Raw genomic sequence first — 14,353 nt, 5'->3', positions numbered from 1 at the left:
TATGCCCTATTTTATTTCTACGAGATGGTGCGGCGGGGCGAACAGGAGCGGCCGAGCGAACCTTTCCAACCGCCTATTCTCTCCGAAGGGGAGCCTTACCAGTTGTCCCGGCCACGACAACCGGTCGGAAAGGCCATTCTTCGCTGACTTCATTGACGCATTGAACCGTCGGGGCGGTATAGTCCTGATCATAGAGCAAGGAATAGGTTTTATTCTTTTAATGAGTAGCGGGCTCGGAACCTAGCACTATCGTTCTTCAGGTTTATCTGCATAGCTTGCATGACGCATTACTAGTTTTCTCGTTTGTCTTAACGCTTAGGGTTTAGGTGGATTTTTCAAGTTGTTGCAGTAACAAACCATTTTACCTGGTAGGATATGAACAGCTTGGTTGTCACATTAGACGGCCAAATGCAAATGACTTATTGTCTGGTATAATGGTGTTTGATTGGGAAAACCTTTCATCGTTTTTATTTCTTTGTAATTACCACACTCAACTAAACGGCCACAGCAGTCTAACACTACTGCAGCCCACGCTCTCTGCTACGGCCTGGACAGAAAATCACAACTGATTTATTGCCTTTCTTCTATATATACTATGCAGTGTAATCAGTAGCTGTTAATGAAAAATGAGTTGAAATAAATTCTTCTCTCAGGCTCTTGCTCTCCATTTACTTTCTTTGCTTTTAATTTCCCGTAACAGCCCTTCTCGTTTTCTCTGTTTTCTCTGTTTTCTCACATGGTATCAGAGCACTAGGCTCCACAGCCCGGCATTCTTTACTCAGTTTTTCGATGGCAGAGCAAGATCTCTCGAGTTCTCAATCCAACTCATCCCTTTCCACCACCACGGCAGAGGTCACCATACCCTCACCCTTGAAGTTTCTTATGTCCAATATCAAGCTCATCGTCAACATCCAGTTCAATAACGAGAACTATTCAATTTGGAGGCTACAAATCTTCAAACTCTTTGCTACCAACGGCTTCGAAGGTTACCTAACTGGCACATAAGTGCGATCACTTGAACCAACCCCATCCTCCACCGCATCCACCTCAGACTATCTTCTTTGGCACCTCATCGACTAGAATCTGGTCTCTGCCCTTTTCTCAACCATTTCGCCAACTATTCTACTATACATAATCACTTTAACCACAGCCCATGAGATCTGGGCTACTCTAGAGAATCGGCTACAAACTACTAATCGTTCCAGAGTCATCCAACTCAAAAACAAACAACACAATATACAGATGAGAGACAATACAATGCAAAATCAAAGCCCTCGTTGATAACATTGTTGTCACTGGATCCAAGGTTGATGCTGAAGAAATCATCCTTCATATTTTGAATGGTCTCCCATCCGCATACACTGCCTTCAAAATAGCCATTCACATCTCCCTCACCCCAATCAACCTGGACGTTCTCTATTCTCTGCTTTGCATCGAGGAGATGAATATTCAAAATGAACTACTCAAGGATGCCTCAGCCCCCAAGGATAATGTTGCATTCTATTCATCCAATGTCATATCCAACAGAGGCCACAACGCTCCGTCTCAGTTCCCTCGTCCCACTCGAGGTCGCGGCTACTCCACCAGACCTTCATTCCCTATTGTTCGTGGATCCTCTCTGTTTCTTTCAACGAAACCAACTTGTCAAGTCTGCAACAAAATTGGTCATACCACAATTACCTATTGGCACAGATGCAACCTCAATTACACTCATGGAACACCTCGGGCTATGCTCACTCATCAGCAACTCAGCTCAGCTCCCCAACCGAATGGATGCTTGATTTCGGTGCCTCAACTCACCTCACAACGGATGCTACTAATCTCCAGCAACCTCATCCCTATTATGGTGCGGACTCCATCTCAATAGCAAACAACGACACCCTCCCCATCCAACATAGTGGCCACATTATCCTTCCTCTTCCCGAATCCAACCGTAAGCTATTTCTTCGCAATCTCCTTCACGTTCCATACTTATCATATGATCTTCTTTCCATACATAAACTCACTTCTGACAACAATTGTTCCATTTCATTTAACTCCTCCGGTTTCATCATCAAGGACCTCCTGGACAATCAAACTCTTCTATGTGGTCGGAGTCGTGAAGATCTCTATCTAGTCTCCACCAATCAGCCCTTGATGGGATCTAAGATCTAAAAATCAAAGAAGGAGAACACAAAGGACAAACGGAACAGAACTCAATAAAAAAAGTAAATAAACCACCGACAAAGAAACAAACAGGTGTAAGAAACATAAAAAAGGACTTAGAAAGAAAAAAACAAAATTAAAAGAACACTACCCTCAGAACAACCTTAAAGGTCTCCTCACATGTATCGATAAAATTAGAAAAATTTAGGTGCTCTAAAGAACATTCAAACCGGGGGGTGGGGGTTCACTACAGCAATATTGTTCCAACACCCGTTGGCACTCCTCTGACAAATACCAACAAATCGGCCAACAACACCACTCACACTTTGTGTAGAGAGGAAAGATACAATGAAAAGGTACTTGTGGAGAGAAGAAATAGGCAGAAGACTAGAAGAAGAAATATGAGGGAAATAAGTAGCTCTCAAGCTAGGAAGAGAAAATCCTCAAGTTTAGAAGCAATTTCAGATTCAATATCACCTCCAAACAGCAGCAATCAACCCCCTATAAATAGGGAAAATGAATCCAAACAACCCCCTAAAAGGTGCCGCCCAAACCTCCAATAGGAGCGACCAGAATTTAGGGAAAATCACCAAGAAAGAGGCACAACCAACCCAGGAACCAAACAGCCAGAAAATAAATTGCCAAAGCATGAGAAATCCTAAGAGAGAAGCATGGCCAGCCCAGGAACCAAACAACTAGAAGAAAAACAGCCAAAGTATGGGAAATACCCAAGAGAGAGGCATGGCCAGCTCAGGAACCAAACAACTAGAAGACAAATAGTCAAAAGCATGGAAAATACCCAAGAGAGAGGCAAGGCCAGCCCAGGAACCAAATAGCCAGAAGACAAACAACCAAAAGCATGAGAAAAAATCCATCAGCTGAAATAACAAAACACCAAGCAGCCAAGAAAAAATGGGCCAAGCCCATTAGGAGAATTTCAGCCCAACAACAAATGCCCAAAAACCAAAGAAAGCTAACAAACCAAAAGAGTGAAATGTCCTAAGAGCACCAATCCTAAACATGTTCATAAGTTGTCTTCCGTCATAGGGTAAACAAAATAAAACATAAATTTCAAATTACATAAGACCAAAATATAAATTTAAAAACATTTGAATCATAAAACATATACAGAAAGATATTGAATGCATCAGCCCTCCTCCTCACTCACTCTCTGCTCGTGCCTATCAACTACTTCACAATGGCACGCCCGTCTTAGTCATCCTCATCAACTTATTCTGCATACTATAGCTAAATTAGATCATTCCCTATGTATTTCTTATTTTCCAATCTTATGCAATCCTGTAACATGGTTAAAAGCCATAAATTACCATTTCTTTCAAGTTCAAATCATGTTAAGACACCTTAAACTCTCATACATTCTGTTGTTTGGGGACCGACACCGGTTTCATCTCTTAATGCCTATAGATACTATGTCACCTTTATTGGCGACTAGTGACTACTCAAGATTTTGCTGGTTCTTCTTAATGAATACCAAAAAATGAAACTCTCTCAAAATTTCAGCAATTTTTACATATGACAGAAACTCAATTCAACTCCAAAATCAAAATTCTTGGTTCTGATGGGGGTGGAGAATACACAAGTCATAACTTTAAGAAATTTCTCTCCGCGGAATACTTCACCAACTAAGCTGTCCATACAAACTTGAACAAAATGGCCTCGCAGAAAGGGAACACAGACACAACTCGTACCCTCTTGCATGCTGCTCATCTCCCCCTCCACTTCTGGGCCGATGCACTGCTCACATCAAAGTATCAAACTACCTCATCAATAGACTACCAACCAAAGCATGCAATCTTCTTATTCCTTTCCAACTTCTACATGGCCATCCACTCTCCTATACATATCTAAGAACATTTGGATGTCTGCGTTTCCCGTGGCTCAAACATTAGACCCCCAACAAACTTACTCCCAGATCCCAGGAGTGCTTATTCCTCAGATATTCCATCTCACACAAAGGTTGTCGTTGCTTCGATCCCCAAACAAACAAAACTCACATCTCAAGACTTGTGATTTTTCATGAACAAACCTTCCCTTCTCAACTCACCACTACCACATCCAGCACATCTGCAATTAGCCCCAACCTATTGCCACTCACTCTTATTCCTATATCCACCATTCAGAACCCCTCCATCCACTACACCAAACCCATCCACTTCCTCCACTAATCAGCCAACCCATATACCCACTCAACCAATGCAAACTAAATTCAAGACGGTCACATCAAACCCAAACCCATATTCGATCTTTTAGCCATTCCTCAAGATCAATCAACACCTGCATGCCTCACTCAGGCCAACAAACACCCATCTTGGCACTCTGCCATGTCCGCTGAATTCCATGCTCTTCAGAAACAGGGTACCTGGTCATTAGTTCCACCTCCACCTAACCAATCCATTCTTGGCTGTAGTTGGACATATAAAACCAATCTAAAGCCGAACGATCATATAGAATAATATAAAGCCCATTTGATTGCTAAAGGGTTCGACCAAGAGTATGGCATTGATTATAGAGAAACCTTCAGCCCAATTGCAAAACTTCACACTATTCGAATTCTGCTCATTCACAGAAGCTGGCCAGTTCTTCGGCTCGACGTCTCAAACGCCTTCATTCACGGCTGATCTCAAAGTGGATGCTTACATGCGGAAACCACTAGGATTTGTAGATTCACAGCTTCCAAACCATGTCTGTAAACTCCACAAAGCCATCTATGGACTGAAATAGGCTCCAAGGCAATGATATAACAAACTCACATCTTTTCTTCTAGATGTCGGCTTTATATTCAGTAAGTCCGACCCATCATTGCTTATATATTCTCATGCCACCACTCAAATGTCTATTTTCATATACGTTGACGATATGCTTATATATTTTAGATCAATTTTGTATGGTCAATGGACTAAATTAAATCAACGTTATACTTTGGGACTAAAATCATTATATCCGAATAGTTGGGGGACTATTTTGAAATTTAACCCAATTTTCATCTCAAGACATACATACCATCCATTAATTAAAAAGTCTCTAATTAAGATCATGCATTAATTAGCAAGGCTGATTATGTAGTTGACTAGCTGGGTAGGAGAGTTTTGCATGGAAAATTGTTGGTTTTATCTAAATATGGAGCCAACTTTTTGATGCCATGCAATATAGCTTTTTTTTCCAAATAATATACATTAAGATTTAATATTTCAATAAGTGGAATCTTTAATGGAGAATAATCAAACCTCAAACTGTATATAACTTAAGATAAAAAGTCTTCAGTTCATCTTAGGTCCTCAAGGTGTCTCAAGCATAGTTATCAAGGAATTTGAGCTAATCAGATGCTCTCAAATAGTGGTTTCCTTAGCTTTTGGTTTAGGGTGTGGAGGAATTGGAAATTGAGAAGACAGAATTTGGGATTTGCGAAGAGGGATAGAAAGGTGGGTTGGTTTGTTGGGTTTTCTCGAGTATGGAGAAACATAAAAAGGGGGAGGGGCATTCATTTATGTAGAAAAAGTGGGGTAGCAGATAGAGAGTGGATTGAGCAGAGAAAGTGTGTATTTAATTTTGGGTGGCTATAATAATTTACAATTTTGAGAATGAGCTTAGGATTTAGATTATCTCTTGAATTTAAATTCAAGAGTTATTTGAAACAAACCATAATTTTTGGAGGATTTCTAGGAATTTGGAATTTTTTTTTTCAATAAATTTTCTCTTTGAGGTGCCTTTTGGTATAACTTTAGTGTCTTGTCAAGAACTTCAAACTTACTATGCCCATATTGGAGCACTCTTAGGATAGATAATCTTTGTAGGAAGTTGCACCAAAAATGATAAAATCATGAGGCCTACTAGGCCACCAAAGCTGATAATTCTTGATGGATAGAAATTTTGGCTAGAGAAAATTGATGTCAAAGGAATAGGAAAGAAAAATATTAGACCAAATTAATATGGACAAAAATTGTGCAAATAGATTTGACATCTATTGCAATGCCAAGAAGATCAAATGGGGAGTGAGGACCAATAAAGGTGAACCCAAATGGTTGTTCTAAGGCTAATGATGGTGTTCATTTCAGTAATTTGGCATAAATTTTATGGATGACTCTTAGCCTTTCTTATCTAGGTTTGGTATAAGGCTACTGATGATGATGTTCATTCATTTGTTTCACATATCTCAGCCACATACCTTTTATCATATCAATTAATGCTGTAAGAAGATTGTTTCTCAAAATATTTCATTTTATCACATTCGGTCATATTAATATGATGAATGCTGCAAGGGGCAAGGCTTATTAAACTTTCTGAGTGTTTTCAGGTTCCTTTCTTTTTTTAACCTCCCTGGTATGCATTGCAAAGGTTCAAAACTTCTTAATTTTATTTCCTTTATTGCACCATTCTTTACCATCTTCTTTGACCTAAGAAAAGCTAAAAATAATCATATCAAGATGTTCTGTCCATTTATGCTTAAGCTTACAATTTTAAAAGATATGAAGTTGTGTATGCAGGGTGGTCCATTAAACTGATTTAGGTTTCGTATGGGACGGTTTTTTTACTGCTTCTTAAAATAGCTTTCAAGTATTAAAATTTTAATTTTTAAACTAAAAAGTCGCTTTAAGAAGCAATAAGAATGTCATCCCAAACGAAGCCTTAACATACAAACTTAGAACTTTGGTTTTATGGCCCCCTTCCAATCTTTACAAACTAGATAATCATCTGGAAAAAGTGGACAAAACCTTGTGCTTGCTTGATTTATGGACACACACCTTTTCTCCTATACTCTGTCATGGAAAACCATCAGCAAATTAAGTTCACTTCATTCATTTGTTTAGTCTTCTTGATGGCATCATAGTTAGCACATTTACAACAATATCAAGCCTTTATCCCACTACGTGGGGTCGGCTACATGAATCATTTTTCTCCATTGTGTCCTTTTAAAAGTCAAATTCTCGTTTAAATCTAATAAAGAAAGGTCATTCCTAATATTTTCTAACCAAGTCTTTTTAGGTCTACCCATACCTTTCTTAACATAAGTCAAATCTAATACCTCTACTCTCCTAACCGGGTCATCAGAAGGCTGCCGTTTTATGTGACCAAACCATCTAAGGCGACTCTCTCTAATCTTATCTTCTACTGGAGCTAATCCAACCTTTTCACTTATATGCTCATTTCGTATCCTATCTCTAAGGGTAAAGCCACTCATCCACCTGAGCATCCTCATTTCTGCCACACTTAACTTAGTATTATGATTCTCTTTTAATGGCCAACATTCGACACCATAAAGCATTGCAGGCCTCACTACCATCTTATAGAATTTTCCCTTAAGTTTGAGGGGTACATTTCTATCACATAACAAGCCCGATGCATTCCTCCACTTCAACCATCCAACTTGAATTCTGCTGATAATATCCCCATCTATTTCACCATCACTCTGAACAATAGATCCAAGATATCTAAAACATGTACTCTTATTAATGACTTGATCGCCCAAAGTCACAATCCCCTCACTAAGTCTATTACTACTAAAATTACACTCCATATATTCCGTTTTAGATCTACTCAAGCGAAAACCTTTAGACTCTAAGGTTGACCTCCATAATTCAAGTTTATCTTCAACTCCCTCTCTAGTCTTATCAACCAGAAGAATATCGTAGTTAGCACATTTCAGTTGAAAAATTCACTGATTTGTAGTCCCTGCCTTTTCATTCCAAATAATGGTGCTTGACTGCAGAGAAAGGAAAAATGGGCAAGCAAGATGGGAAGAGATTGAATGAAACTGTATCACTATTATTTATTAATTGTTATAATCTTCTATTCTTATAATCTACCTCTGGGGGCTTGATGCTTTCTGATGGTAAACCATTTAACTTACCATGACCTGATCCTGGATTACTGATCTTTCTTAGGCGCAGAAAGTGAGATGGGAGGGAGGAGGTGAGTGTGGAGATATACCAAATAATTGGCAATATTATGAGAAAGTTTGATAGTTTGATTGCACTATTCCTTTTCACTTATTCGTCAGCTTTAAATCATTTGTTTTTTTCCGCTAGGGAACATGATAATGCCTCTAGGGAACATGATAATGCCTTGCTTTGTCATTGGTCTTGTCCATGTTTAATCCTTGTATATATATTTTTTAATTTATATATCTTCTGTTAGTTGTTTACAACTCAGCTTGCTCAAGTTGAATAATAGCTTATTGATGAGTTAAAGTAAAATTTCTTATGATCATTACCTTTTTTTTTTGCCTGTGTCATATTCAGCTCATGATAAATTAGAATTAATGGTCTATATGATTCGGTGACTTACTATTCACCATCCAAAAAATGAAGATTGTAGACTTGTAGAGCTATATTTATAATTTTGTTCACAATTATCCTGTAGTTTAAATTAGTTCTAGAGCATGACATATTGTTATCCTTCCATTTATATCATCAAGAAAGGATAAATTATTCTGTGGTCACCGGACGCCCCCTACTTAGTGGGACAAAGGCTTGATGTAGGTGTTATTGGTCACCGGACGCTATCTAGAGACGAATCAGGGTGCGTCACATCATTTTTTTGTTGTGCATCGATGGTATATACCGCTATGTACTGAATAATGTGGCGCATCTTGAATCGCGTCCGGACGGTCCGGACGTTAGGTGGCCGCTCCGAATAATTTCCCTCCAGAAAGAGTTCAGGGGGATACTGCTATAAATTCCATCAAAATCGGGGTGCGTCACATCATTTTTTTGTTGTGCATCGATGGTATATACCACTATGTACCGAATAATATGGCGCATCTTGAATCGCCTCCGGACGTCAGGTGGCCGCTCCGAATAATTTCCCTCAAGAAAGAGTTCAGGGGGATACTGCTATAAATTCCATCAGCAGCAGTCACAGCGTTTGTAAAGCACTAACTGAGTTTGATGTTGAAGTGACACCACTGAGCCTATCTAAAAACCAACCAAATATAGAACAATTATAGAATAATTTCTCCTCTTTTTCCCTTTATCAAGCCACAAATAAATAAACTAGACTATAATACATCACAAAAATGTTGCAAATGATGATTGGATTTTGCTGTCAATCCTATTAATTGCTAATGATTGTTTCTCTCTTACATCAGGCATTTAACATCGATCAACATCCATTGAGGTGGTGTGTCTTTGAAGTCAGATCAATTCATGTGATAAGTGTTTTTTTTTTAGCGGGGTATTCACCCGTCGTCATCCGCTATCATCTCCGAAAAGGCGTTTGGCAGCGTGACTAATCCTCGGCTGACCTAGAAGAGACACTCACCCCAGAAACCTCTTGGTTCGTACTTGATTGAGCCATACTTAAGAGGCGTTGTCGCTCTAGGGGAATTGAGCACGGATTCGGGGGTTCCCAACTGTACTCGTCCACTAATCAAAAGCAATGGCGGATAGTTTTTTTTTTTTAATTATTGAATTGTTGTGTTTGAAAGAAATATTATATATGTTTTGATGTTGAACTATGCTGAATTTATAGTTGCAAACATTATTATATTTGTTATGATGTTGATCTATGTTGAATATGTATGGGTAAGCACTGCTCATGAAAAAAATAGGTGCATGATTAAATTCTTGGTGGGTACTTAGGTGAAATTGATGGTTGAAGGTTAGTTTAAATGTTGGACAACTAAATTGGTGGTTTTTGTGCTTCAAGCTTTCAAAAAGATTAAATTTTTATTTGTGGAAAGAAGAGAAGAGTGATAAAAAAGGGTCAATTGTTCTCGGTGGAAGATTGGAGATTGGGTTTCGTTTGTGATGGTTTTCTTATTGCTTCTTAAAAGAGCTTTTTAGTACAAAAAAATAAAATTTTTGTACTATAAAGTTATTTTAAGAAGCATTAAGAAAGTCGTCCCAAACAAAACTTTACTAACAAGATGTTAGGATTATGATAAAACTTACAAAAAAAAGATTAAACGAGGATGATAGAATAGTCGAACCAAAGATCTCAAGTTGAGCATGTAAGCTTACGTGATTTGGCAAGATTCACCTATGTCTATGATCACATAGAGATCAAATATTTTATTAAGTTTTAAAAGAAAGATAGAGAGATTATAACACGGAAAAGAAATATAACCTTTTGTTACAAAAATGAGGGCTGAATGTAATGAAAAATAGTGTTGATGATTCTTCTCCTCTACAATTCTTGACTATGCCCAATTATCACCTAGTAAGGTACAATCTAAAGCTTTCATGTCATTAGCATAAGGTAAGCTTAGGTTATTATCATCACATAAGATGGAACAAGTTCATCTAGGGCTGCAAATGAACCGAACTGAGTATGTGAGTGCTCATGTTTGAGTTTGTTTATTATTAACTTGTTTAAGTTCGGTTTGTGTTTGACATGAGTTTTATTGTTTGGGTTCATATTTGGTTCATTTAAATTAATGATGTTCATGTTTGATTCGTTTAGTGCTTATCGAGCTTTGACGAGTTCTGTTCTTGAACATATTTAGAGATTTTTTTTTAAACTATAAAAGAAGTATGTTCATTAACAAATCTACCGAGTATTCTTGAGCTCAAATGAGCAAGATATAACAATGTAATATAATAAATTAGCAATTGTAAGGAAATTAAAACTACAACATATATTATAATATTTAATTACTTTAAAAATTTATTAATTAAGAATAATTGTATCATTATATTATGATAAATTAAGATATTTATATTATGTATATTTATCAATTTTATAATTAAATATTAATCGAGTTTTTATCGAGCTTATTCACAAGTTCTGAATCGAACATATATCGAGCTTAATGTCGAGCATGTTCACGAGCTTCAAATAATGTTGTTCGTGAACATAAATGAACCGAACACATTAGTGTTTAAGCTTGTTTATTTAATGATCGAGTATTAGAGAAAATTAAGGTCCACACCTCACGAGCTTCAAATTTGTTTGTTTAGTTAGATAAACGATCACAAACGAGCTTTAATCGAACCGAACAACGAGAAACTCGTCGAACGTTTGATTCGCTTGCAGTCCTAAGCTCACCATGTAAACTTACACCCATAATCTTGCATATATGAGGGTGAATGCTCTGAGGCAGATTACAGCCATTGCCAACAATGCTTTTTAACTAAGGATGGATTTTATAGGCAATATCATTTCAATTATTTTATCATTTTCGTTTATATCATTGAGTTTTACTAATATTGCTTTAAATTTTTTTTTGGAATGAAGTATCCACACGCTAAATGGCGTTTGACGGCGCAACTAATCCTTGGTTAACCAAGAAGAGGTACCCATCTTAGAAACCTCAGGCGTCGCATTTGATTGGGCCTCACTTAAGAGGGTTTGCCGTTCGAGCGGAATTGAGCACGGGTTGAGGAGTTCCCAATCGTACTCGTCAACCAAGCAAGCTAAACAACACTGAGTGAATATAATGTAAATATGAGATGAATATCACACTCTCCATTGTCGGTAGAAATATACATTAATCAAATATTTTGAAGTTATGATTTGAAAGGAGGGGGTAAGGGTTTAGCTATTTTTTTTTTCAAGTTAATGGCTAATGTGGCCCCATAATGTTCTCCATTAAGCTTGCACTAGGCCAATCAAATAAGCTCTCAGTGCAATTAAAATTCATTTGTTTTCCTTTCAATCAAATCAAATAGAGTCTAAGTCCAATTAATTATTCAAAAAAAATAGAGCCCTTGTCTCTTTAATCTTTAAATAATCAAAATCTTCTTCTTTTGCCATTGCTTTTTTAAATATTTCTTTATCACTAATACAAGATAAATAACTACTTAATTAGCTTGTAATGAACCGGATACTGGCGGCACGTGTGAGTGTGCATGCTTGAGCACACGTGTGGAGTAAAATGTGTACATGCAGCACGTGCAAGCAATAGGAGAGGCTACATGCTGGGCACTTACCTCGAAGAGGAGACTTTGTTGTATCGGGGTGGGCAAAAGGAGGAGGGAGGAAAGGTATAGTTGGTCTTTAAGTAGTCACAGGAATGGCCAAATACAACCTTTATTTTTATTTTTATTTTTTATAATCAGAGCAATGACTAATGAGCATGGGTTAGGTGCGTGCGTGCTTCCAACTTTTCTTTTGTGTCCGGGGATGCCAAAGCAAGAAGAGAAGGAAGGGAGCCCAAGAAAGAGTTCTCTTTCTACCAGACTCCTCCTTGACCACCTCCCGGCCACCGATTGACATCGAACTTCCGCCATTTGCCAGACTTCTATCCATCGCCGAAATTTTAACCGACGTCGGACTTCTGTCCCTCGTCGGATTTCTACCCGACGCCAGACTTCCGCTCTTCGCCGAATTTCTACTCGACGCCAGACTTCTGCCCGTCAACGGACTTCTATCCATCGCCGGAATTCTACTCGATTTAGGATGACTTCCGTCCCTTGCTAGATTTCTACCCGACGTCGAACATCCGCCTGATGCCAAACTTTTGCTCGTCGCCGAACTTTTGCTAGTTACCGGACTTTCACTGGACTTCTACCCGACGCAGAACTTTTACATGTCGTCGGATTTGTACCTGACACCTTACTTCCACCTGTCAACAGTCCGTTTGACCTCCGTCGCTAGACAATAATCCTTACGATCTCTATCGCCTGTCAACTACGGTCCTTCTAACATCTATCGCTAGATAACAGTCGTACCGACCTCCGTCGCCCACCGACTATGATCCTTCTGACCAAACGAACATATCAACAATGATTCATCTTGTTTCCACCATGTAACATACTTTATATGATGTATATTTGTTACATCAAGTCATGGCCTTCCCCTCCAATGATAGGCCTTATTTGTAATCAACTGTAAATACTAGTGGATTTATTCAAGCTAGGCTAGGCCCCGTGGTTTTTCTCCTTTTTAAGGTTTTATACATAAAAATCTTAGTGTCAATTATGAATGTTGCACCATCTCTTTTATCTGTATACATATATGCCGGATCTTCGTACAAAACTAAAATGTAAACTTTCACTTCCAAAAAATAGACTCTATCGCATCGTTTTGTTGCAGCGGTTTCGAAGACCACAGCAGGTATGTAGCGGTTCTAGAACCGCTACAAAGAAAATAGTGGCGGCTATAACCGCCGGGATAGGTCAAAATTTGTGCTGCGAAAACCCTATTTTTTGGTAGTGTTTATATTTCTTTACCGCCGCGAATATTCTAGGACCCAACTATATATATATATATATATCGTTCTTATGATGAGGTCAATAATCTCATTAGCTATCATCATCTTTACTAAGCTAATCCAGTATACCTCAGCATTAAAATGCAAAGGAGCGTAATCATAGGATTATACTCGTAAGTATTATGAGTTTCTTAATGCACAATTCTTATAGGCTAATCATAACTAGTTATTACCTGCTAAAAACAGGCTAATAATGACATATACAAATTATCACCAAGATTATAACTCTTTATGACAACTCATTAAAATATGTAATAATTCATTGCAATATTTTTGTTTGCCCATCAAGTAAAAATTAAGTTAAATTTTTAAATGTTTTACAAAAATATAAATGTGGCTTATCTCAAAAGAAAATATCATACAAGAATTTTTTTTTTTACTTTTCAGAAATATTAAGTAAAAATTTTATAATGATATAACTTGAAATTTAAGTCCTCTCTTAAAAAAAAAAGGTTAATTTATAAAAATGATCTTATTTTAAGTATAAATTAGCTTAAATAACTTGTTAACAAAAAAAATCTAAAAAGGAGTAAATACGGATTTCAATTATCCGGTTTTAATAGAAATCAGAACTTAATTATCCGGTTTCCAATTTCTATTGAAACTGAAACCTCATTATTCGATTTCAATAGAAATTGATATTCTGTTCATCCATTAAAAAAAAATTTCTTAACCCCTGGCACGAGCTCGACTCGACTCGTTTGCACCCCTAACCGTACTCTACTTATAATTTTCTTACCAAATTCTTTTTATCCCTAAGAAACCAGTACCGGTTTATATGAAAGTCAATTATTAATTTTACTTTTTTTTTATTTATTCTGTTTCAATTTCAATTAATAATTTATAACCTATTAGAATATTTTTATTAAAAATAAATTAAATATATTTAATAAAATTAATTTATTTTTTAAATATTTAATAAAAAATTAAATTTACACTCACTAATTTATAAGATATAACTTTGATTTTTTTAAAATAAAATATAAGAAAATTTATAAATATCTTAATTTTCCAATTTTCCTGTTTCTAATTTTA

The 14,353-nt window shown here is 37.1% G+C and overlaps 1 long non-coding RNA gene across 2 annotated transcripts; it reads left to right on the top strand.

Annotated features, from left to right (window-relative positions):
• Positions 1-9,657, top strand: LOC114580161. Of its 2 annotated transcripts, none has more exons than XR_003701468.1 (2): positions 1-176; positions 9,251-9,657. It is a non-coding gene; the product is annotated as an uncharacterized LOC114580161 (long non-coding RNA). The 2 variants fall into 2 exon arrangements; XR_003701469.1 differs by having other exon boundaries at positions 1-260.
• Positions 9,658-14,353: the final 4,696 nt, after the last annotated feature.

This window comes from Dendrobium catenatum, unplaced genomic scaffold, assembly GCF_001605985.2.
Source record: "Dendrobium catenatum unplaced genomic scaffold, ASM160598v2 fragScaff_scaffold_847, whole genome shotgun sequence".
Lineage (NCBI taxonomy): Eukaryota > Viridiplantae > Streptophyta > Magnoliopsida > Asparagales > Orchidaceae > Dendrobium > Dendrobium catenatum.
The sequence above is the reverse complement of the archived record's forward strand: the minus strand, read 5'-3'. Positions and strand labels throughout refer to the sequence as shown.